This window comes from Neofelis nebulosa, chromosome 4, assembly GCF_028018385.1.
Source record: "Neofelis nebulosa isolate mNeoNeb1 chromosome 4, mNeoNeb1.pri, whole genome shotgun sequence".
Classification (NCBI taxonomy): Eukaryota; Metazoa; Chordata; class Mammalia; order Carnivora; family Felidae; genus Neofelis; species Neofelis nebulosa.
This window is the reverse complement of record NC_080785.1, coordinates 19,245,136-19,271,450: the sequence shown is the minus strand read 5'-3', so window position 1 is coordinate 19,271,450 and position 26,315 is coordinate 19,245,136. Positions and strand designations below refer to the sequence as shown.

The 26,315-nt window shown below is 42.6% G+C and overlaps 1 protein-coding gene and 1 long non-coding RNA gene across 8 annotated transcripts in view; one reads left to right on the top strand and one right to left on the bottom strand.

The window, feature by feature from the left end:
• Positions 1-12,583, bottom strand: part of LOC131508964 (uncharacterized) — a 75,604-nt gene extending 63,021 nt beyond the window's left edge. For all 4 annotated transcript variants that reach the window (XR_009260235.1, XR_009260236.1, XR_009260234.1 and 1 more), the window contains exon 1: positions 12,426-12,583. This is a non-coding gene — a long non-coding RNA (uncharacterized LOC131508964). The remainder of the gene's footprint in view (positions 1-12,425) is intronic.
• Positions 9,831-26,315, top strand: part of BPGM (bisphosphoglycerate mutase) — a 31,657-nt gene continuing 15,172 nt past the window's right edge. The window contains exon 1 of one of the 4 annotated variants that reach the window (XM_058724235.1): positions 9,831-10,169. The gene's annotated coding sequence lies outside the window, so the exon portion shown is untranslated. Of the gene's footprint in view, positions 10,170-12,714; positions 12,918-22,422; positions 22,543-25,857; positions 25,984-26,315 lie in introns of those variants that run through there. The other 3 variants (XM_058724234.1, XM_058724237.1, XM_058724236.1) reach the window with 3 other exon arrangements.

Here is a 26,315-nt window from a genome sequence, read left to right as displayed (position 1 = left end):
TGCATCAGAATCAAGATGTCTCAGAGATATACATAGAAAATGAGTGATGGATGAGGTTAAGGAAAGGTAGAGCTTGTGTGCATGTGAAATGGGGCAGGTCGAGATTTGAAATTCCCAGAGACATATATGCTTAGCTGTTGCTGACTTTGGGGTAGGTTGTAAAGGGGTAAAGGCTCAATACACATTAACTTTGTCTACTTTTCTATCTACCTTCAGGGTGAGGCCTAGTAGAACTGGACTGGAGGTTCTTTAGTGATTTAACAGAAGGTTACTAGATGGTCGAGCCTGGCTTGTAGCACTTAAAGACTCCCATTTGGTAATCAGGTGCTGCGGCTGTTTTCCATAATGCTGGGAATCCAGGATAACATTTCCAGTCCAAATTTCCTTCCTCAATAGCAGAGGTGGACTATGGAGGCAGAGTGGGGAGGCAGAGTGTACAGGATAGATGTAGCTAGGCTGGGTGGGTCAGGGGACAGTGGAGGACAGGTGTATGTAAACATACAGGTGAGGAGGGATGGAGACGGAAGTCACATACAGTGACAACCTTGCACACCCAAGAATAGCACAAGTCTCTGCCTCACGCTGGGATTAGTACCAGATTGGCTAGGAAGATACTACACATGTTTCACTGCTTAAATAGACTTCTCTGGTGTGTGTCACTTGTTTAAGATCTGATAGCTCTTTTTTTGCCTACTGGTGGGTAGAGCAGGAAATGATAAAATAGGGGGTAGATACACATAGAGTGGATACGAGAGACTGGTCAGTAGGTTATGCAGTCAGAGAGAAATGATGGCCACTTGAATAACAAAAGGATTATTCGTACAGTCAAAAAAGATATTTGAACTGTATAAGAGAACACTACATAAAATTTTGCCCCAAACTGGAAAATCTAGATGCAATAGATGATTATATAGAAAATACAAATGACCACAAGCAACTAAAGAAGAGAGAGAAAAACTTAGGTAGACCCAAGTAGCACCAGGGATGGGAGGTGGGGTTGAAGATGTAAAAAGCAGGTAAAATGTCTACCCTCTAAAAAGTCCCCAAGCTAGGATGATTTACAGAGAGCACTCTACCAAACATTCAGAGTCCAGGTATTATCTGTGACAGTCACATTATTCCAAAGTATCAGAAAAGAAGGAATTTTCCCAACTCATCTTATAAGGATAGAATAACCCAGGACAAAAATCCTTCCCAAGAATCATTCAAAACTGTAGACTAGTCTCTCAAAAAAAAAAAAAATGAATAAAATATATAACAATTGATTCTAATGGCATATTTATAAAATGCGCTGTGCCAAAATAGGTCTTATTTCAGAAATTCAAAGACAGCTAAATACTTGAATATCTATAAAGTGATCCATTAATGAATTTTATTAATAGAACACATGACTTAAAAAGCAAAAGATCAAGAGCCAGTAGCTACAGAAGGCAGAGGCCGAAAAATCAGCCTACTTGGAGTGCAGTCAAAATGCAGCAAAGATGATTATTCTAAGCAAAGAAGAGGGACAAAGAGAGAATTTAAGCATAGGGGCTGAGTCTCTAAACTAGATATGGTTGGTGATGTCTCCTGTTGTTTATTTCCCCTTTGGGGCCATTCTACTACAGTAGGAAGATCCTTTCTGGCACAAATAATTCAAGCCATTTAGTATATATTTATATATATATATACTTATATATATAATATAATATATATATAAAATATAGTATAATATAGTATAATAGTATATATTATATATATATTAAATATATATTTATATATATATTTAATGTATATCTTGACTTAAGTGTGCCAATATCTTGACTTAAGTGTGAAGTTGGCTGGTGACGAGGAGCTCTATCAGCCTACAGACGATACCTGTGAGCCATTAAGACCTGTGAGGAGATTTCAGTCCGTCAAAAGACATTTGGGGTAGATGCAGAGTAGGGGCTATGGCTGCAGACAGCCATGAGGAGGACCTCTGCTCTTGTCACTCACTTGGTGACCTGGGGTCATTTACTTCAATTCTCTGGGGCCCTATATTCTCATCTGTAAAATGGGGATAATATGACGTGTGTCACGGGGCTGTCGTGAGAACAAAAGGAGATCATGAAGAGGACGAAGCCCAGAGCCTGGCAGATGGCGAGGCCCGGGAGCCCTGCCCTGAAAGTGCTTACTATTGTGTTCTTTCAGAAAAGCCCCTTCACACGTGTGATCTCCTCTGAGCACCAGGCAGCACACTGACACTGCCCGTCCCCAGGGACCACCGCTCGTAAGTTGTGCAGCCTGAGACCTCAGATTATACCGCCCTGCTATGAATTTTGGCGGAGCAAACCAACCTTCTTGAAAGGCATATGCACAGTATCTGCTTTCCTCCTCACGTTAGTTGAGCAAGGAGTCCGCAGGATGCAAACCCAGAGCCCTTGAATATGAACTTGTACGTAAGGTATACTAAACTTCTGGCATTAGGAAGCAAGATAATTTGAGGTATGAATTTTCTTTTTCTTTCATATTTTAGAACACTTCATTACTTTTTCCAAGTACTATTCTACAGTTACAAATATTTCATTTTATCCTCACAATAACACAGGAAAGTTTGCAGGACAAAGTACATTTTTCCCGTTTAACTGGTATGGAAACTGAGGCTCGGAGAAGTGTAGTGATTCATCCAAAGCCAGACAGACAGTTGGTGTCAGAATTTGAACTACCACCAACTAGATCTTAAGACACCATTACGGGAATGCTTTTTTGTTTTTCCTTCCTTTCCTTCATCTTTCCCTGTCTCTTTCCATCCCTTCTTTGCTTCCTCTCTTCTTTTTTCTTCTTTCCCTAACTCCAACTTCCCCTCACTACATTATACAATACACACACACACACACACACACGGTTGCCTATAGTCCATTTACCCAGCTTTCTGTTTAAGAAATATACTACCATTATCTCTTAAGCTTACTGCATCCCACCCCCTACCTGTAATCCACTATCCTGGATTTTGTAGTTATCATTCCCTTTTCTTTCTAGTTTTACATCTTATCATTTATGCATCCCTACAAATATACACATTGTTTTGTTTTGCATGTTGATGGACTTCAAGTGAAGGGAATCATACTTCATGTTCATTTTTGTGCAATATTATGTGTCTGAGATTTATTCCTGCTGACGTGTGTAGTTGTAGCTCATTTCCACCGCTTTAGAGTATTCCATTTTATGAATATACCACATTTTACTCATCTTTTCTCCTACTGATGGGCATTTGGGTCATTTCAGTTTTGTGCTTTTCTGAACAAAGTTGCGCTAACTCCTGTCGCACGTAGGCAAGAGTTTTTCCACTGGAATTACTGGTGCCTGGAATGTACCTACCTACAACTTTACTAGCTAATGCTAAATTGTTTTCCACACTGATGGTACCAATTCTCATAAGCATATGAATTCTATTTAGTCCAAATTCGCATCAACTTGAAATTGTCAGAAATTTTAGCCAGTTTCCCATCTTTCGCTCAGATCTTGGTTTCCAAACATGCCTCTAACACAACTGTTACACTAACTGTTTCTTCCTTGGGAAACAGTTGATTCCAGGGCCAGGGCACATCATACGTAAGATGAACCTGGGATATGTTGTAGTGCCAGAAAGTAAGAACACGGTCCAAAACAAAACAGAACTAGGGACCAGCCTGAATTAGCTCTTAAGTGCCAAAGCTGGAAAAATTTGAGCAGCAAAATAAATAATCACAATGTTCAATTCTAATCCATAAATATAATAGATACCCACGAGTCCATACAGATAAAAATAATTAATTAGGGGCACCTGGCTGGCTCAGTCAGGTAAGTGTCCGACTTCCGCTCAGGTCATGATCTCGCAGTTCGTGAGTTCGAGCCCCGCATCAGGCTCTGTGCTGACAGCTCAGAGCCTGGAGCCTGCTTCACATACTATGTCTCCCTCTCTGTCTGCCTCTCCCCCACTCAAGCTCTGTCTCTCTCTGTCTCTCAAAAATAAACATTAAAAACTTTTAAAAAATTAATTAAATAAGTAAGTGGGGGAGATGTGGCAGCTTTTCCTTTGGTAGAATTTGAATAAATAAATGTAAAAGGAAAGAGGAAAATATAAAATTATCAGGAAATACCACAATAATAATGGCTGCGAACAAACTCCATCACCAGATGATAAAATTAGTGGGTCAAGTTTGTGGAGAAATAAAGTTTGCATCATTTCAAAATATCTGCCCCAAGATATTTATTAATCACAAAGGGGAATTCAGTAGTTTTAAGTGGAAAAACCTGGCAGAAGCCACCTTAACCAAGCGATGAAGGTTTATACCACCAATGATGAGACACATCAGTATCATGAACTCTGTGATATGATGCAGGAAGGAGAACACGGTATTTCGTGGTATTCTCACCCAACGTGCATAATCTCAGTTTAATCATGAGAAAATATCAGGTGAACTCAAACTGAGAGACATCTGACAAAATAATGTGTACTCTTCGAAAATACCAAGGTCGTGAAAGACAAGAAAAGCTGAGGAACGATTACACACTGCAAGGGACTCAGGACAGCTGCCAACTTCTTTGCACCCCCGGAGCCTTCCCCCTCCCTACATACTTAATACTTCCATCAAAACACCTCAATAATTACACTTGCATTTATATTTGTTGGGCCGTAATGAACAATTCATGAGTTGGTCTCTTTCCTTTTAGACCACACTCCTTAGGGACAAGGGAAATGTTTCACTTATATTTATATCTCTTGCTCCCAGCACGGTTCAAGGTAGGCACTAAATGTACTGTTAACTCACTTCGTTCAAAACCTAACACAATTTCTTAAACATGAGGAGACATTCAATGAATGATTGGTTACTTTTGGGTTTGATTTGCTGGTTGAGACCAGATCCTATGCGTTTCTGAAGATGTTACTGGGTTGTTTTTTTTTCATTTTTTCTTTTCCTTTTTTGTTCTTCTTTCTTCTCCATTGTTAGAGAAGGTGGAGACTCCATAAAGCATAAGAAAATATGGGAGTTTAAGCAAAGAGGAATACATATTATATATTTATATATTATATACCTGAAAATATAAGGAGTTATATATATTTGCTGAATTTACCCTCTTCTGGAGATAAAAAATGTAACTTTTTCCACAATATTTTGTTAAAAGTTGGTCTGTTATTAATATTTTGCCTAATATGATTTGATTTGGAGCTGAGAACATAGGTTTTTTTTCCCTATTGGTCTTAAAAATACTTTTCAACACAAGGGAAGTGTTAGCAAGATACAGATGCCTGGCCTTTACATACTTGCTTAAAGTTCCAAAGGTGAAGAAATGTAGGTCATGTGGCATTGCAGGTTCTCTGCTTCAGCTGTCACGGAGTAATCATAGATCACAACAATCTGAGTTTCAACACGTCATTCAGCACGTCAAGAATCATCAGCATTGGTGCCTTTGCCATTACTCACCTTATACACCATACCTAGTTTACAGAGCAACCTTTTTTTTTTTTTTTTTTCCTAACTTTTCCATTCTGTGCTTACCACACAGGTGATCTACCTAGTTCTCTTATCTGACATCCCCCTGAGAGATAATGTCAGAGACTAGGATACTCAACTGGCATAAAAAGACCAAGGCTCAGTTGTTGGTACTGGCTGATGGTCGCAAGACTGGTAACAAATTGCTTATTCTCATTACTCTATACTTGAAAACTCACGATAAACGAAGCCAACCAAGCAATCTTCTACATGTATGTAGTAAAGATTCTGTGAAGATTCAAATGGGGAACATAAAGAGCTTAGTCTCACTCATGTTGGAGTCACAGACATGTAAGTAAAGTAGCTTACAAAACAGAACTTAGAAGGAGCTACAGAAATGACAGCCCTGAAAGCCACCAGAGAACATTCTGTTAAAAAAATTCTGGGACCTCAGGTAGCTTCAAAAATGTTTATTATGCAAGGAAAAGATACTTTACATAATAAGGCTTGGTTTAGAAGTGTATGATAATTTCATTTGTAAATAGATTGTCTTTTGTTTGCTGTTGTGATTTTTTAATACTATTTTAGATTTCTTTAGTGTTTTCCTCTCTGTATTTTTTAAATCCCTAGGCTTCATTTTTTTCTCAACGCGCTAGCATCTGTGTCCTGGCACTTGTTTTCACTAAGTAATCACATGTCTTACCCTACGTAGTGCAGCCCCTGAAACCTTATCTGCTAGGACCAGCCTTCTCCTGCCCTAAGAGGGCCTCCCAGTTGCCTACTGTATCAGTTTTTCTCTAGAAGAAAAGAGAATATCAACAAGGTTGATTTTATTCTATACATAAGAAATAATATTGGGCCCTTAATCTACCGTGGAGACTTTTTAAAGCTAAAATTTATTGACCTCCTTCCATATGTTAACTTATTTAAATAATACAACTTTATAAGGTAGGTACCTTTAAATAAGGCAAGGATGCTAAACAGGTTGTCCAAGTTCACATGGTTAGCACAGGACAGAATCAGGCAGACTGCTTCCAGAGCCCACACTCTTACACTTCTTTTGAACCTCCAAGTCATATTTTCTTCCTGTTGGATAATTATTAGTCCCCAGTAATATACCTGCATTAGAGATTCAGCCTGGGAATTAGAAAATTTGAAATATTGTTCTATACTTTAACTGGGGAGGAAACAGCATTCTAGGGAGGGAAAATGCATGCACAAAGTCTTAGTGGCTATGGAGAGGAAGAAGGAAGGCCAATATTAGGAATAATGGGAAAACCATTGCAGTGTTTGAAGCTAGAGGGGCTGGGAGATTAGTTGTGATATGACTCCAAAGATACTCTACCAATATCACCTTGGCTGCCTAAAAGAGAGCAACAGTGGATTCAGGAAAATTTGGTTAGGAGTCTACTGAGAAAATTCAGGCAGGAGGTGATGGTAGCTTGGGTTAGGGTATTGGTAGTGTGTGTGTGTGTGTGTGTGTGTGTGTGTGTGTGTGTTGGAAGGATGGAAAAAGGGTATTTTAAAACATGTACCCTTGATTAAAACTGATTTTGATTAGATCATATAAACTTTAGCAACACATTCTAGAAACTACACCTCCAGATAACATGTTACTGGCTTCAAAGTATCATATTGGGATGTTAAACACCTATTTCAAAATGCTTCATGGCTCTAAATAATTCTGGAAAACCTTTTTTAGAATTTCCTTCAGAAACCATTTATAAGCCAAACCAGAAAAATAGGCTCATTGCTATATACATGCTTCATATTTTATATATGTATTTTAAGTCACATTTCATATTATACATATACATATACACACACACATATGCACAGGTATACTTCATAAATCCCAAAAGCTAAGGGAACTATGTGTAATGTTGTTAAATTGCTGCAGGATTTATAAGAACTTCCTTTTATGACTCTGACCTTCCGATGTATACAGTAAGGACACTTCTATAAGAAAATAAGCAACAGGGGGAAAAAAGCTACATCATCTGATTGTTCATCAAAAATTGAAGATATGTTCTTTTGGCAAAGAGTGAGCCAACTCGGGAAACCCACAGACAGAAGGAATTCTTGGAAAGTCAGGAGGTGGTGTTTTTTTTGTTTTTGTTTTTGTTTTTTACAGAGTAGATATAAATATATATCCTAGAAGACTGACAACAAATTTCTCACAGGAAAAAAAAAAATGAAGTTCCACCCATCAGCTTTTAGGAGCAGTGGACAGCATGGTGGGAAGAGTCAAAATTTTAGAACCACGCCTAGGAGTCAAGCCCTAGCTACGCAGGTTTGGACAAATTCTCGGAGCCTTACTTTCCTCATCTATAAAATGGAGACACAAATGCCAGGAGTTTTGTAAGGCTCTATTAACGGACCCCTGTCCATTCCCTCCCCCAATTTTCTGTCACCTAAACTCCTTTTTCCTCAGGAAATCCTGAGGCAAGCAGGGGTTAAAGGCCAACCCCTCTGGGAGCTTTCGGCTTAAATGGCTTCTGCTCTCTCAGCCCTGAAATACCAGGGCACAGAGAAAAGAATTCTTGGCCACCTTACCAGCCCTGTCAAAAAAGAACTGGGACCAGCAGACAGTCCCTTTGGTTCAACAGACATTTCCAGAGCACCCTGTCACTGGGGGAAATAAGCAGTCCATTTAAATCTTTTCAAGACACTGAAACACCCACAATGTCCAGAAGTAGCAGACTGGTTGAATTGTGAGACATAATTCTTGAAGGCACATTCACATGATAGAATTATGTGCTGAAAAAGAATTTTAAATGACGGGGAGATGTTCATAATAAATTAAGTAAATGTTGCTGTAAAATAGTATATACATTAAGGATTCCAGGGTGTTTTTTTCTTATTAATAATTGATTTATAGGGAAAACCAGAAGGAAATAAAAATTGCCAATGATAAATTCTGAGTGGTTGGATTATGGGTATTTTAATTTTTTTAATGTTTATTTTTGAGAGGGAGGGAGACGGAGCGCAAGCAGTGGGGGGCAGAGAAGAGAGGGAGACACAGAATCTGAAACAGGCTCCAGGCTCTAAGCTGTCAACACAAAGCCCACATGGGACTCAAACTCATGAACCGTGAGATCATGACCTGAGCCAAAGTCGGATGCTTAACTGACAGGCGCCCCAGATGACAGGTATTTTAATTTTTTTCTTTTCTAAACCTTATACAATAAATGTAATAGTTTTCAATATAGTGTTTCAATATGCAAATATGATACAGCATTTAGGAAACAACTCCACTGGGCAGAAATTGTGACTACTTTGTTCATCACCATAGAAAAATAAGCATTTTTTAAAAATTTTTTTAACGTTTGTTTATTTTTGGGACAGAGACAGAACATGAGTGGGGGGAGGGTCAGAGAGAGAGGGAGACACAGAATCTGAAACAGGCTCCAGGCTCTGAGCTGTCAGCACAGAGCCCGACGTGGGGCTCGAACTCACGGACCGCGAGATCATGACCTCAGCCGAAGTCGGACGCTTAACTGACTGAGCCACCCAGGTGCCCCGAAAAATAAGCATTTTAAAGAAATGTGCCCTTTTCCTCAATAGAGAGGTAAAAAATTTGGATGGGGCAAATTTTTTGGATGAGGCCCCTCCCTCCCTTGTCCTTGAGTTTTGGGTGTCCCTACACAGCCCAGAACTGAGAGTGGAAAATTAAAAAAAAAAAATCATCCTGGCTCTTTTCCTGTCCATAGATGCTCAGTGTTGAGACTTAGGATGGGGAAATTTCACATAGTTGAGACCTCCCAATACAGGGGCTCCTGGCCTTGTCCATGGGTCTGCACCCTCTCCACATTCACTTACTGACAGTCGCTTCTCCGGGTGGCCGTGAGATACTGGGAGACTCCCGTCCTATATCCTCTGCAGGAGGTCAGGTCTCTGCTTGGGAGCAGGAAAGGGAAGGAAGGCACAAGGCCCAAATTTTCTTAAATTCTTAAAATACGAGTACTGCTAAGTAGTTAGAACACTTGACATTTATCATTAGCGTAATTGTTAAGAATAACTACCACTTACTGAATGCTTTCCAGGTGCCAGGTACACACTGTGTTCTTTCATTGAATTTTCACATTAGCCACATAGGTTTTATTCCTGTTTCACAGATAAAGACACAGGCTGAGGTCAAGCAGCATGCCTAAGTTCCCAGTTCTATAAAATGGCTGATGCAAGGTGCTTCACAGATTGTGAAACTGTTTCAAAACAGCCTCTGTTATTTTTCACACTACTCTGCGAGAAGCGGATTCTACGTTTTCACTTGTGAATGAAGGGGCAGATGGCTTTAATGTCCTCTCTGTGGGTCTACGTGCCTGATCCATGAGAGCATTCCCAGCGTTTGGTTTCAGTTAGAGGAGTCCTATACTTCGCAGGGCGATGGTGGGAGCCAAACCTGACCCGACTATACTAGATTGTGCCTGACAGATTTTAATCTGACTCTGAAGAAGGTAGGGTGTGGTGGGAGACTAGATACCAGCAGCAAACAACCAGATCAGGATGTGACCTGACACTGTGAAGACAAGGAGACAGTCCTGTACATTGGATATAGGGTCAATTAATTCTGGACTTTGCTGGTGAGAAGCGGGGGGAGGAGGGAGCCAATGGCTCTGCAGGGAAGAAAAAGGCAGAATAGCCTAAGTCAATGGATGATGTTTTGATGCTTGGTGGACCAGCTCGACCCTACCTCAAAGGCTATATAAACAGCTGTGAAATTCTTTTGGCCAGGTATGTATGCTATCGTAAAAGTATTTTATTCAGGTTCTGAATAAGACAATCTGCTACTAACCCTTAAAGTACCACGTGTTAACATCGACTTTTCAATATTCACACGTAACAGAGAGAAAAACAAAGAGACAACACGGCTATGATAATTTACGGCATTTTCTTTTTTTTTAACTTTTTAAAATGTTTTATTTATTTTTGAGAGAGAGGGAGAACACATGCGCACGAGTAGGGGAGGGGGCAGAGAGAGGGGGAGACACAGAATCTGAAGCAGGCTCCAGCCTCTGAGCTGTCAGCACAGAGCCCGATGCGGGGCTTGAACCCATGAACTCTGAGATCATGACCTGAGTCAAAGTCGGATGCTCAACCGACTGAGCCACCCAGGAGCCCCCAATTCACTGCATTTTCATTTGTTTGGATGGAAGTGGGACTACACCAAAGTTGCTGGAAACAAAGCAGTGACACTATTTCCATAGCTAATGGACAGTGACACATAGCACTGCCACAGTCCATAGCAGTGACACAGTAAACAAAACTGTGACACTATTTCCATAGCTAAACTGCTTGCCTGTATCAGAATTAAATTTCTCCTGATTGACCTTAATGGAAGTTAATTTTAACATCAGTAACCTTGATTAAAAAAAAAAAACAAAAACTATTGGGGCCCCCGGGTGGCTCAGTCGGTCAAGTGTCCGACTTCAGCTCAGGTCATGATCTCGCAGTCTGTGAATTTTAGCCCCACGTTGCACTCTGTGCTGACAGCTCAGAGCCTGGAACCTGCTTCAGATTCTGTGCGTCCCTCTCTCTCTGCCCCTCCCCCACTCACGCCTCTGTCTCTCTCTTTATCTCAAAAGTAAATAAACATTAAAATAATAATTTAAAAAACCTATTGTTTATTTTTGGGGAAAGCAGCGGAAGAGGAAACATTTTCTCAGAATTATGAATCGGCAACCTTGGGTCCTTGCCACGGTTCTGTCCCCAGCTGCTGTAATAATTGTGAACGTTAAACCTTTTAAAGTTCCGATTTCTCACCTGTACAAAGAGATTCTAAAATGCAAGTGAGGTTTGGGATTGTTCATGTCCTAGGTGCCCAGCTAGCCCTCCATGGGTATCCACAACAGCGAAACCAAATCCAATGAGCAGGGGCCCTTAAGTCCTAAGTGAGGATCCCTAAATGTCAAATGCTGTAAGAGTCTGACACGTGAATGGTCGTCTTTAGACTCCAGAGTAGGGATGGGGGGCACGGAGTAGGGAGCTTCGATGCTACCCTGTAGTAGAAAAGCTTTTTCCTCACTTTGCCCCCATCTGGCATGGAGAAGAGGAAAAACAAGTGAGCACGAGTATAGGGTTTAGAAGCTGCATTCCCGGACGCTGCCTCCTCCAGTTGCTCTGACCTGTCTCTGGTCAATCTCGTGCAAAGTGAATTCTAACTATCGCTAGGTGGGACCTATCACCTGCTGGGACCCGTCAGGCCTTGGAGGTGTGCTCTCCCAGAAGTAAAGCTCTAGTCTTTGAGATTCCAGGAGGAACTGTTACATTCAAAGACAGGGAAATGCTATGCCGAGCTAACTACAAACACTTGGGTGGTAATGAGTTCAATACGTAGTGTGTCACAGAGTTTAAAATGTGGAAGGATGATCTTTTCAAAATGATGTTTAATTTAGGCTTATGTTGATGCCTGGTGGTCACAAACCTACTGAACTTGTCACGAGGATGAAATAGGAAAAAGCCAAAAGAGGACACTAAACAGCAGGTAGGGCAGCTTCTAGAAATCAAGAAGGACAATTTCCCAGGTGGTCAGGCAAACCTATCATTCCTTATCTTTCTCGTCCACCCAAAGCTTCAAAGCTGTGTGGTAGTTCAAAGCTACTCAGATGCTTACAGGGCCTCGTGCCGAGCTTTGGGTATTTTCATGGGTTTCTCCTGTTCAGTCACTGTGGCCTCCCAATCTGTAATTCTCCTCCTCTTTCCATTCCATCCTTCCTTCAACTGTTCTAGAAGCTTTTTTCATGCATCCCTCTTATCACTTTTCTTCCCCAACCAAAATAGTGTCGGGGAATTGCCCAAAGAGAGTCCCTATGAACGTACTAAGAGAAAGGGGCATGAGTTACTGCTCATAAATCGGGCACTTTAAAGGCTTTTGCTTTAATCACGATGTAAGTGTGACAACCACTGAGGAAAGCAGGAGCTTTTCGCCTGCGAGGACTCCCACCTTCATCCCCAGGATGAAAATTTCCCATGAGCAAAAGAAGGTATCACCTCATCACTTCCAGGATTCCGCGGACACTTCTCTACGTTGGCAGATAGTTCATTTGTGACCCGAAACGCTTTCCAGCAGCACCTCAAGGGTTTAAACTGTACCCAAGCCCAAAGGTTTTCTATCGCCGCGGCGACTCTACCGGCTTTGTTTTTTTCTACTTCCCCAGGCCCAGGCCCGCCCCCCGGCGTCGAAGTCAGGTCTTTACTGGTCTGGGAGTATGCCTGTCTCCGCAGAGAGCCAATCAAAGCCTCGCCTTCTACCCCAGGGCTTTGGGAAGCGGAAAAGACCCGGACCTGATCCCGGGAGTGGGGCGAGGCCTCAAATGAGTGACAGCTCGACCCTCCAATAGGCAGAGCGCTAGGACCTGCCCCTTCTGGCTCCAGAGCTAGAAAAGAGCGTCGATGCCGGCGGCAGTGATGAGTTGTAGGAGGAGCTGGCTGCTTGGCGGTTCTGAGGAGCGGTGGCTGCTGCTGCTGGTGGCCTCTTTGCAGGTGAGTGGTTTTGTTTTCGAATTTTGCTGTTGCGAACCTTAACGTTTTTCAGTGATGTGGTGTTTTAATTTGAGCGCAGGAAGGCCAATTCTTTACTCCCCGGATTCCGTCTTTGGAGAGAATCTGGAGCTCGCTCGTCCGCCCCTTGAGCTCCCACCCTCACTTACTCCCCAAGGTCCCTCTCAGCTGTTCCTTTCTCAGAATGTGCCCCTCTGGGAGTCAGATCTGTCAGCTGAAAGGAGGACTCCGCGTTGGTAGTGGTGTCTTGACGGCAAGAATAAACAGGAATTGGAGGGAGTGATGAACTCCTCGCTCCTGGACGTTTGAGGCACAGTGTGGCAGAGCCCCTTCGCTAGTAGGGGTCCTGGAAGCAAGCTCGGGTGTTTTCAGAGCCATGCCACTGTACTTAGGACGATGGCAGACCTGGCCTTAAACGTCTAAGTAGAGAGAAAAAAACTGAATGGCAGGGAAGGAGAAAGGTGAATATCTGCGATGGTTTCATGTAGCTCTCAAATCGAGCTAAATCACAGGTTCTTAGAATCACTATAAATTAAAAAAAAAAAAAAAAGTAAGTTTATTTCTCCTCCTTCCAAAGGGATGGGGGCTGCATTACTCGAGAAGGGCAACAGAAATGCATGATGGAAGTAAAGTTCACAGTTACTCTGAAAAAGTAAAGTTAAAGGATAATTGGTTGTTTGCTAACTTATTATAACCCTCTTCCCCTACTGCCTCCCTTCCAAATTATGGAGGATTTACAGCCCGTGAGTGGTACCAGAATGTTGACCGAATGTAGACTTTTAGAGAAAAGAATCAAATGCCGTCTTTCACCAGTAGCTGCTACAGTTTTCAGTGATGAGAGCAGAACACATGTCAGTTTGTACTTTGTTCTAAACCTCTCTCCCCTGAGGACAGGGACTAGGTTTTATCCATCTTTGTATTCCTGTACCATCTCGACACACCACAGATGCCCCTCGAATGTGGTGGACTTTCTTTTATTTTAAGTTTTTATTTTTAATCCTAGTTAGTTAACATAGAGTGTTATATTAGCTTCAGGTGTACAACGCAGTGATTCAACACTTCCATACATCACCCTGTGCTCATCACAAGTACACTCCCTACTCCCCATGTTGGTGGACTTTAGAGAAGTGTAATTCAAACATATGGTGTAATGGAAGGAGCTCTGAGCTGGAAGTCAGGACACCTAGGTTTTAGTCATGAAGCTGTTGCTATTTGTGTAATCTTAAACAAATCATTTCAACCCTCTGACTTAGTTTCTTGCATCTTTAAAAAGCGGATGGTGCAGTGGATTATTTCTGAGGGCCATGCCTGTGTTAAAAGCCGGTTTTAAACTACAGATGATTAGACATTTTCCACCACGAGTACATAAGCAAAAAATTTCATAGCAGTAAATTCTGGGCCAATCTGTTAGCAAATAAAAGTTCCCATCTACAAAGGGTGGTACTTACTCTTTTGTGCCCCCGTTTAAACCAAACCAAATGGATCATTGTAGAAAATTTGGTCCGTGTACAGAATGACCATTGTACAGGGCGTAATGTGGCAGAAAATGTCATCCTTTATTCTGTCACTCAGAGGTAACCACGGTTAGTGTTTGGGCAGATCTTCCAGTCTCTCTTCCTCTTTTGTCTTCTACAGTTGGTTGAAATTAAGTGGCACATTTCATTTCAAGTAATGACTGGTACATCTAAATTCAGCTGTGCCTTCATTTCTGTGGGCCTGGTGCTCAGAGAACAGAGGATACACAAATATTTGAACCAACAGGTCTCTTGAACATCCTTGGAATGAAGTCTGGTTGTGAGAGGATGTTTACGTGGAAAAATAAGACTACAAGTATTACTTAATGGTAATACTCTTGCACTGAAATTTGGCCACAAATACTGAAAAAAATGCACTTTATAAAACATAAACTTGACCAAGGCATTTGGATTGTAGAATACTGCTTAATATTTTGTATGTTTCTAGAGCTGTATCTTAACATCAACTCCCCACACCCCCAATACACACAACATTTGATTGTATTTCTCCTTTCACTACCTAATTTAACCTTTTCTCTTTACCCCCGCCCTCACTTTACTATTTTTAATTATTTTTTAAAGTTATTATTTTTTTAATGTTTATTTTTTTTGAGAGAGAGAGAGAGAGAGCATGAGGTGGGGGGGGGGGGTAGTATAGAGAGAGGAGACACAGAATCTGAAGCAGGCTGTAGGCTCTGAGCTGTCAGCACAGAGCTCAAAGCGGGGCTCGAACTCACAGACTGCGAGATCGTGACCTGAGCCAAAGTCAGGCGTTTAACCGACTGAACCACTCAGGTGCCCCTCATTTCACTTTATTCCCAGCATTTACTTCTGCGCATACCTCAGCAAGGAGGATCGCTTTCAGGAGCCTGAGGTCTGTGCCAGGCTTGGTTAGTCAAAGTCTGCTGCATTCAACCCAGAATACTTTTCACTTCGGCAGGAGTGCTTCACTGTAATTTCATTTAGTCTCACTCATAGCCCTTGAGAACAGCAGTTATCCTTATCTTAATGGATAAGGAGCCTGAGGTCCAGAAAATTTGAATAACTTGGTCAATATCAGTAAGTAGCAGAGCTGGGACTAATGTCCAGGTTTCTTGACTTCAGACTTCTGGGATTTGGTGGAAATAGCTTGTGTTGACAAAAGCTACTATCCTGGGGGAATAAGTAACCAAAGTTAGGAAGGAGGTGTCATGAGTGGGTGTTTTGCTCATCAGTGATGCCATGCAGGCCAGAACAAGCAACGTGCCTCAGGCAAACACTCATCTCATTACAGATGTAGATGTCTTCCCTGTGAATAGGGGTCTACTTGCTGTGGTTTGCTTTGCATGTACCAAGTGATCAGTGGGGGCTGCTGGTAGCTGTAAAGCTGGAGAATGACAGGGTCGTAATGCCTGCAAAACACCTGGAAGTGATAGCATTTGTTCCTGGTAGAGAGGCGCCCTTAGATTACAAATACAAATAGAAAAGTTACTGTAAAGCTTTAGGGAAAGTAATAGATGGTGGAAAACAAGGTACTTTTAGGTACACGTTTGAACTTTTAATATTGAGCTTGATCTGGGGGAAAGAACACTTTGTTAAGACTCCAAGAACTGAGCTCTGGATTTCATTTCCCTTAAGAACAGTTCCTTCTTAATTTATTAGAAACGTGGCTAACCCTCTTTTTTTCTGTCCTCAAATACAGCCAGCCTATGTTCTGTAGAGTTAGATTCCTACAGAGTTAGGTTAAGAGTTGTTCAAAGCTGTGCAATGAGGTTTTGGACTAGGAAAAACATCAGAGTGGTTGAGGGTAGCATTTGAAGAGCTAATAATTAAGGGTAATCTTTTGATCAAAGCAACCCTGACTCTGTATCCCTTTTTTTTAAGTTTATTTATTTATTTTGAGAGAAAGAGCAAGAGAGAAGGAGTCAGGGAGGGGTAGAGAGAGAGGAAAGGAGAGAATCCCAAGCAGGCTCCGTACTGTCAGTACAGAGCCCTACGCGCAGGGCTCAAACTCACGAACTGTGAGATCATGACCTGAGCCAAAATCAGACACTTAACTGACTGAGCCACCCAGGTGCCCTTCTGTATCCATTATTTTTATGTTACCTCAGCATGATATCACTGATCACATTTCTTCCTCAGCTTTTGGAAGCAGAAAACAAACTAAGTTTTTAGACTGGTCTTTAGCCTGTAATTTTCCCCACCCATTCATGCGTTGTTATGCTAGAGTATTAGACATCATTACTTTTCAAACACCTGAGGAAGGGAGGCAGCAACGTCTCAGGAGCATTAGTTTGGAAGACGGAACGAGCGTCAGTTATTGGGGTTGGCGGGGGAGGTGAGTGAAATTATATGCTTTAATGAAAGGCAGGAGTAGGAGGCAGCAGCAAGATTGTTGTGCTACGTTTGTTGAAACTACCTAGAGGTCCTGGAAATATTGTAGTAGTAACCTCAGTAAATGCAGGGCCATGTGTTTGCACCAGTCCTCTACCTGTCTGCTCTCTCCAGGCTTGCCTTGCTGAAAGGATGCCGATTCTAAAAAAATAAATAAATAGGGGCTCAGCCGGTTAAGCATCTGACTTCAGCTCAGGTCATGATCTCACGGTCCGTGAGTTCGAGCCCCGCGTCGGGCTCTGTGCTGGCAGCTCAGAGCCTGGAGTCTGCTTCAGATCCTGTGTCTCCCCCTCTCTCTGTCTCTCTGTCTCTCTGTTTCTCCCTTAAAAAAAAATAAACATTTGAAAATAAATAACATAACTTCAATTTTATGGTGGCATTTATGGAAAGAATATTTTTTTGGCTCTACAAGCGATTTAGGTGGAATTTCTATGCCTACACGTAGTGAAAAGTCTTTGAAAAGATGTCACCTGCATAGCGTGTTTCCTTTGAATCACCTGTCGATTTACTGCTGGGCCAATTGCTAAGCTTGTATTCCTGAGCAAGTGTACATTCACCTGAAGTGTGAGACACTGTGGCAATTTATGAAGACGATAGTCTAAGAAAAGTAAAGCATGTCAAAATGACCTATTTTTGAAGTTGCTTAATACCATGAATACGTCTTCTCTCTAACTTTACCTTGGACCCATTATGAATTACGTGAATTAAGCAAAAGTAAGCTCCTCAGACTGATTTAAATGAGTTCAGTATTGTCTTCTGTGAGGAATAAAAACAATTATGAATGGGATTTCATTCCTCAAGGTACTTGCAGTTCTGGCCAAGAATAAAATCAGGTGATTTAATAATTCTGAGATTATCCCATGACAGGATGCTTAAAGGTTCAAAATGCTGATATGGTTAGTAGATCTGAATATGATATCCAGCTAGGCCAGGGATTGGCAAACTAAGGCCTTCTGGTCTACTCCCTGTTTTTGTACAGCCCACAAGCTCTGAATAGTTTCTACCTCATTTACTGGTTGAAATAAGTCAAACAATGACAATATTTCACATGTATGAAAATTATATAAAATTCTAATTTCAGTGTCCACACATAAAATTTTATTGGAATAAAGCTTCATTTATTCATTTATGAACTGTCTATGGCTGCTATCAGCTACAATGGCAGAGCTGAGTAACTGCAACAGAAGCCAGATAGCCCACGGAGCCTAAAATGTTTACTATTTGGCCTTTTACAAAAAAAGTTGCCAACACCTCAGTTAAGCTGTACTGTCTTTCACGTTCATCTCCTTCATCGCATCTCAACAGCCGTTATCCTGGTCCAGGTCTCCATTATCTACATTACCAGAATCATTGCAAAAGCCTCTCAAGTTTTCCTATCAGTGGTTTTTCCCATCTCATTCTGTGTTTGTAAGTGCTGCCTGATCCTCCTAAAGTACACATACTTATTTTAGTGATGTCCCAATACTTATGGAAGAACCTATCTTCTTTGCACAAGACCTTTCTGGGGCCACTATTCAGTCTTATCTTTCTAGGCTAATCTCCTCCTACTTCCTTGTTAGACTCTATACTTAGGATAGAGATCATAAAATCTTCCAAATGGGACACTCAAGTGTGAAAGGGGCCCTATAATGATTACGTGGGGGAAACAGGCCTAAAGCAAGACTGTTCTAGGCAAAGCAGGAAATGTGGTCACACTATCTATACTCTATCCGGTTTGAATGGCTCACCATTCTCCATATGCACCCGTTCCCTTGCTGCTACTCATTATTCCCTTAGGCTCGAGTTCCTTTTCCTTGTTTTATAAGTCTGAGTCTTGAACATCTTTCCAAATCCAGGTTCAATAGTGCCATGTCCATGAGCCTTACTCAGAAATAATCTTTCCTTTTTTTATCTCCCTTATGAATGGCTTTCTCATGGTGTGGATGACTTTCTGCCTTAGTGATACACACACACACACATCCTTTTTCCCCATCAGTTCCTTGAAGACATAATCTGTGTTGGATCCTGTACTCCTCATAGTCCTAGCATTATGTCATGCTCAGGTGGTGGTTGCAACACATGTTTAAAGAATGAATTAATTGACCAGACTGGGGAGACTGATGAATATTTGGGGCTGTCAATTTGTAAGTCATCCATTTTAATGTGATTAAAGTAGTGAGAAAAGTTAGGTTTCCAAGGACTGAGGAGAGCCTCGGATGTCAGTGTGGCAGTGTAGCAGAGTGGTTCTAGGCATAAAGATAGGCGTTGGGGTCCAGCCTGCCTGAGACTGATTGCCAGCTCTGCCATTTAAAATCTGTGTCACTTTGGGCAAGTTGACCTTTCCTCCTAAGTTTCTGCATCTGTAAAATGGGAGTAGTCCTAGAATCTTCTCCATAGAATGGTGGTTGAGGATTCAAATAGTCCCAAGTCACATGGTGAGCCCTCTATGAATATTAGCTGCTGTGATACCGCATGCTGTCTTCATCATCATGGTACTATTAATGGTGGGTAGGAAAATACAGCGACTCGAGACAAGGATGTAACAATAGAAGAGCTGAGAGAAATGCAGCCCCGAAATCTTAGAATAATTGTACCCCCTTGATTGAAGTAGTCAGTTTCAGAGGGACCAAAGTGGTGTGAGTCCTGCGAGAAGATGGTTTCACTTAGTAAGAAATGACTAGTTAGCAGTTTTTTGAGAGACCAGTTCAGTCGAGTGGTCAAGGCACAGGTTAGGTGTCCGAGAACTAAACAAGTACTGGCCAGAAGGCGGGGAAACAGTGAATAGGAAGGGGTGAGAAGGGGAGACACAGAAGCATATAAAAGATCTATTTGTTTAGTAAGTTTTTTCTTTCAGCTTTACCATACTTTAAAAAGGAAGAGGGACGCCTGGGTGGCTCAGTTCGTTAAGCGACCGACTTTGGCTCAGGTCATGATCTTGCAGTTTGTGGGTTCGAGCCCCGCATCGGGCTCTGTACTGAGAGGTCAGAGCCTGGGGCCTGCTTCAGATTCTGTGTCTCCCCCTCTCTCTAGTCCTCCCCTGCTCACGCTCTGTCTGTCTCTCAATAATAAATAAATGTTTAAAAAAAAACAATAAAAATAAAAAGGAAGAAACCCTGGGATATGCTAATTCAGTGACCTGTGTGGCCTTTTTTGGAATGAAGTAAATCATTGACTAAAATTGGTGCTTAATTCAGGTGCTGGTAACCCTTGCCAAGGGATACATAAGGAACCTTCAGAACCAACTCCAGAGTGGTTAGCTTTACCAAACACAACACAAAAAACAAAGCTCGATTTAAAAAATAATAATTTTTCATTTGAGAGTGGGGAGTATATATTCGTAGTATGGCACCCCTCTAAATTGCCCACTTGACTTTGTACCTTGAGGTTTTTCTCGAGCAGTCATAAGTTGAGCCCTCCTTTATACTCACCTCGTTTGTATGCGTTTTATGAAATGACTGCCTGGGTTTGGATGGACAAGTTGTGACTGGAGATGCTCCTGTGAAGTGAAGCCAAGTGGAGCCTAGATACTCAAAAAACCCAGACCCTGAAGTCTCTAGTGGTGAGAAGAAGGAGCACAGGCATTGGAGGCAGAAGGCGTGGATTGTCGTTCCAGTTTGCCACTTAGTTGTTTGTTGGTTGGTTGCTTGTTGTTGTTGTTTTTTTTTTTTCAAGTTTTTATTTGAATTCCAGTTACTTAACAGATGGTATAGTATGGTCAGTTGGAGTCTCTTCTTTCTGGAGATTATGACCATTCATGAATATATTAAACTGTCAAGGACACAGAAGTGTAATGGATGATTGTTATCGGCTCTGGCTTTGCCACTAAATACACTGTGATTCTTGAATTAAGGCTTCCTAACCCCTCGGGCCTGCCAACTGAGTGGTTTTTACTTTGGCAGTTACCGCTAAAACGGTCAGGCCTTAGGCTCGTTAAGCACAATGTAATCACCCCTGTCAAACTGACTTCAAGTCAGTCAACACAGCTCCTTACTAAGTACCTTGTGTGTGTCGTATGTCAAGCGTCACGCTAGATTCCAGAGATAGGGCAAGTAGCACCTGCCGTGATACAGTTCACAGTCTAATAGGGCACCCAGATGCTGGACAAGTAATCTGTCACAAGTGACCCATCACAGCTGTATGCAGTGTTGTAGAGCAGGGTGCTTCACGAGTGTTTTCCAAGCAGGACTGTCCATTTCCCAATGGGTGAAAGGGAAGGGTAGAGAAGTCTGCCTAGAGCAGAGGTTCTCAAAGCATAGTCCTCAAACTGGCAGGATGTCAGCATCATGTGGGAACTTGTTAGAAATACAGATTCTCAGGCCCGCCCAGATGTGGTCAATCAGGCCTTGGAAGTGAGGCCCAGCACTCTGTTTTAACCACTTCTCTTGGTGATTCTCATGTACATTCAAGTTTGAGAATGATTGGCCTAGAGGAAATAACCTTTAAGCTCCAAAGCTGTTCTGATCCGTTTGGTAGCCACTGGTCACATGTGGCTCTTGAGCCTTTGAAATGTGGCTGGTCCAAATTGAGACGTGCTGTAAGTATAAATACATATCAGGTTTCAAAAACCTACTATGAAAAAAAAGAATGTAAAATACCCCATTAATACTTTTATATAGATTGTATGTTGGAATAGTATTTTGATTCTATACGGTTAAATAAAATATATTATTTTTTTGAGTTTATTTATTTCAAGGAAGAAGAGACAGCATGAGTCGGGGAGGGGCAGAGAGAGAGGAGGAGAGAGAATCCCAAACAGGCTCTGCACTGTCAGCACAGAGCCTGATGAGGGGCTTGAACCCACAAAACTGTGAGATCATGACCTAAGCCAAAACCAAGAGTTGGGCGCTCAACCGACTGAGCCACTCGGGTGCCCCTCAATAAGGTATATTATTAAAATTAATTACATTTATTTCTTTTCCCTTTTTAATATGAATTGTAAGAAATCTAAAATTATATATGTGGCTTGCAGCATATTGTGATTGACACAGCTGATCTAAAGGGTGACTAGAGGTTACCTCAAGCTGGGTGGGACCAAAGTGGCAGGGGAGGGGATACAGGGCAAGGGTTCTGGGTAGGGTACAGTGTGTGCAGGGGTCCTGAAGCAAGAAAGAACATGGCATGCTCAAGGAAATAAGAGAAAACCAAAGCCTTGCAAGTCATGTTCAGGATTTTGGACTTTATCCTAAGACCAACAGGAAGTGATTGAGGATTTTAAATAGGGTGCTCACTTTTCAGGAAGTTTGCAGTTAATAAATGAAGGCAAGAGAGCTACATCTGAATATATCAAGACTCTCGAAGTCAAAGCTTCTCCCCTCCCCAAAAGATGGTGGGCATGGAGGCATTTGGTCTGGATTGAAAGGGAGCAGGACCCTGCCTGTCGCCTACCCGTGCCCCAGGACTTTAGGCCCAAACACCCCCGAGTCAAGGGAGAAGCAGACACCTGGAAGAGGTAGTTTTGCTTTCAGTTCACTTTCAGCATGGTTAAAGCTCAGAGCTGGCTGAAGCATTCCAGGAAGAGTCCAAAGTTGAGTGGAAGTTTGATTACAGAGCTGAGGCTCTTCAGGGCACTGGCCCAGGCTTTGGTGAAGAAGGGTCAGGGACAAGGAGCCCAGCACATGTGGGGGTTAGAGGGTGTTGGACAAAGCAGAGGAAAGCTGGGATTGGAGCCTGGAGGCTGGGGGACTGACCTTCTCCTGGGGTATGGTGGCCTCTTCATTCATCTGTGGCCTGGAGATTTCCCTGTAAGTCATGGTACATATGTTAGCAGACTCAAACTGGCCTCCAGACACATTTCGTTTAGTTCATGTTTTTAAAATGTATTTAAATTAGTCACCAGTATTAATATCAGATTTCACATAAAACTGTGCATTTCTGGGGCACCTGGGTGGCTCAGTTGGTTGGGTGTTCGACTCTTGATTTTGGCTCAGGTCATGATCCCAGGGTTGTGGGATTGAACTCCATGTCAGGCTCTGCACTGAGTGTGGAGCCTGCTTAAGATTCTTCCCCCGCCGCCCCTCTCTCTCTCCCTCTCCCCCTCTCCCCCTCTCCCCCTCTCCCCCTCTGTCCCTCCCCTGCTCACAACCCCCCCCCCCTTTCTCACTACAGTTGTTTTTAATGTGCACTTCTGGTGTTTTTGAAAATTTGAAGATTCAGGAACCCCACAGAGACATGGAGCAGCCAAGTAGTAGCTACTCCTTTTATTTTTATATGAACTTTTAGGAGCTGAAATGACCATTTAAAAAATTTTTTTTAATGTTTATTTATTTTTGAGAGAGAGACAGACAGACAGAGTGCTATAAGGGGAGGAGGAGAGAGAGGGGGCGAGACACAGAATCCGAAACAGGCTCCAGGCTCCGAGCTGTCAGCACAGAGCCTGACATGGGGCTTGAACTCATGAGCCGTGAGATCATGACCTGAGCCGAAGTCAGACACTTCACTGACTGAGCCACCCGGGCACCCCCTGAAATGACCATTTTTATGTTTTTTAAAGAAGACATTTATTTACCCTAAGGACAAAACTGAGTCCCTAGGTTCTCTGTGGTCTGACTCGAAGTATCGCAGTCTCTCCAGTGTTTGCTTTGAGGAGTCCCTTCTTCTGTGTATTCTCCAGAAAGGTTGTAAGAATGGGACCCTTAATTCAGTGAGACCAAGTTATACAAAAGCTCTGTCCATCTGCACAAGAGCCACGTCCATCAGAAAAGCACATATGCTGTCTACAGTTTTCCATGGTTCCCATCATGCCTGTGGCTCAGTGTGTGTGCTTGTGTGTTTGTTGGTAAACACTTGGTATACCAGCTCCCATGATGATTAAAATCTTAAACTTTAAACCTCAGCAGCTCCCCTGTAAATATTCAGTAGTTAATTAAATGGGAAGTCAGTTGATAGCAGCAAGGAGGAAAGAAGGAAGTGACTTTATTTACCCAAGATAGATGCACTAATCTTTACTTTGTCCTATGTTCACCCCTGTACACCAGAGGGAGGGAGGGGTGTAGTCTTTGTGGCTGTGGTACTGTTTCTCTGCTCTCTCTCTCTCGCGCGCGCGCTCTCTCTATCTCTCTCTCTCTCTCTCTCTCTATATATATATATATAGGGGGTAGGGGGAACAGAGAAATTGTTTTATTTCTTAAACAGAGTAAGCAAATATAGCAGATTAAAATACTGCAAGCTTGGTGGTAAGTGCCTGAATGTTCATGATGTTATTGCCATATATATTTTTTGTTCTCTTGGTATAGTTCATAATCAAAGGCAGTGGAGAAGTGCTTTTGCCTACAGAATTTGTCCATCCTACCCTTTTTTAAAATATATATTTTAGAGGGAGAGAGAGAGAGAGAGAGAGAGTATGAGCAGGAGAGAAGGGCAGAGGGAGAGAGAGAGAGCATGAACAGGGGAGAGGAGCAGAGGGGGAGAGAGAGAGAGGGAAGGAGAGAGAATCTTAAGCAGGCTCCACACTCAGCACAGAGCCCAATGTGGGGCTTGATGCAGGGCTCAATCCTGTGACCCTGGGATCATGACCTGAGCCGAAATCAAGAGTCAGAGGCTCAACTGATTGAGCCTCCCAGGCACCCCATCATACCCTTATTCATTTAAAGGGAAAACAGCTTTATTAGCATAAGGAGGTTTCTTGCTTGACGCGACAAAGTGAGGGTTGGGGTGGAGGAACGCTTGATAGCCTCTCTTTTCTCCATTCCCTTCTCTACCAGCATCAAAAAACAAAACAATAAATGTTACAGGAGGGTGGGTCTAGTTTTTGATCTGACAGAAGTTTCTAGTACTTGGTGAATTGGGGCTCTTTGAAGAAACAATATAAAAATGTCTTTCTTTTGCAAATTAAACACACACACATACACACACGCCCACACATTCATTATTTGGTCTCTCCCCGTGCCTTAGACGGGGTTTGTTCAGTGAAGGATCCTGAAATTTGAGCTCATTAGCTTCGTGATTATTCTGCTTTTGGGCACCAGTGAACACACAGCAAAACACTGCCCAGATGTGTGTCATCCCATTCTCTGTTCTTCCGCCAACCTCATGCCCCTCTGGGCTGAGGGTAGAATCATCCCTCTTCCTCCAGAAATGCTCAGCTGTCTGATGTACCTTCGCTCGAGCCCAGTCTCTTCCAGATGCTTCCTGTTTCACATGCACTAAAGCTTCAAACCTGATGCTTGACCAGAAAGGGATGTCATAAACCTGACGACCCTGGTCTTTCAGCTACTTGCAGATTACCTCAATCTGCTTCTTCCCGCAGGGCCCCATCAGTTTACCTTCTCCTGCAGTGAGATGAAGCCTTGTTTTAAAAAAATTTTTTTTAACGTTTTTATTCATTTTTGAGACAGAGAGAGACAGAGCATGAATGGGGGAGGGTCAGAGAGGGAGACACAGAATCTGAAACAGGCTCCGGGCTCCGAGCTGTCAGCACAGGGGCCCGATGCGGGGCTCGAACTCACGGACCGCGAGATCGTGACCTGAGCTGAAGTCGGCGCTCAACCGACTGAGCCACCCAGGCGCCCCTGAAGCCTTGTTTTAAAGGGTTTTTTTCCCCTTCAGAATCTCTGGAAATTACTAAAGAAAGGAAGAAACTAGATACCTAGATTCCAGTTAACTTTGTCACTGACTGTTATGTAACTGTGGGTGAATCACGGATCAAGTGGGCCAGAAAATCTCCCATTTCATGGAAGTTGCAAGAACGGCAGGAGACCAGGCCCCGATGTTCATATCATTTTTAGTCCCCAGTGTGGAAAACCCTGGGGTGGAAGTGGAGAGCCTGGGCATGCAAGGCGGGCAGTGTTTGTCGGTATACATATGTCCACTGCAAGGAGGGTGAGGGCAGGCTGATGCAGCCGGAACAGCAGATTCTCCAGGGGACGGAGTGGGCCCAGCAGACCTTCGGGCCAGCAGCCTAACTTAGGGAATTCAGAAACACTGTAAGGTTGTCTGTCCCACTTCACCAGATTCTTCTCCCGCTGAGATGCGGCTGGTGTGTGTAGGGCAGCCTAAGATTTGGGCAGGAGGGGGCGGGGCCTCCTTATCAGCGTGCTTCCTGTCACTTCTTCAGACCTGCTCCTGCTAATCTCTTTCTACAGGCAGCATCTCTTCTACAGCTGCTTGCATTTGATAGCTTTTTTGCATCAGGATTTATGCCTGCCGAGCGAGCGTTGTTTGGGGGCAGGTGAGAGATTATTTAGGTGAGTACCGTATTCGGTGTTAATGTTGTTTTAAATCACTTTTGGTGTTGTTGAATGTTGGACCCTAGATTTTCTTATATGTAGTGTCGCCTGTGGCATTGAAGAGCGAGTTGCCACCCATTAGTGATTTACATACCAAGCAGATGCGGTGGTTCATTGAATTAACATGTTTAACTTCTATAATAAGGTGACACTGGTAAATATTTCTTTTTCCACCAGGGGAAAAACAAAGTGAGAAGGATGCCTTCAACCTGGAGTCAGCTGCTAGGAGCTGGGAGTTCCCAGCTACTAGTCATACTTTCAGACATCTATAACTCATTCTAGTAAATCCT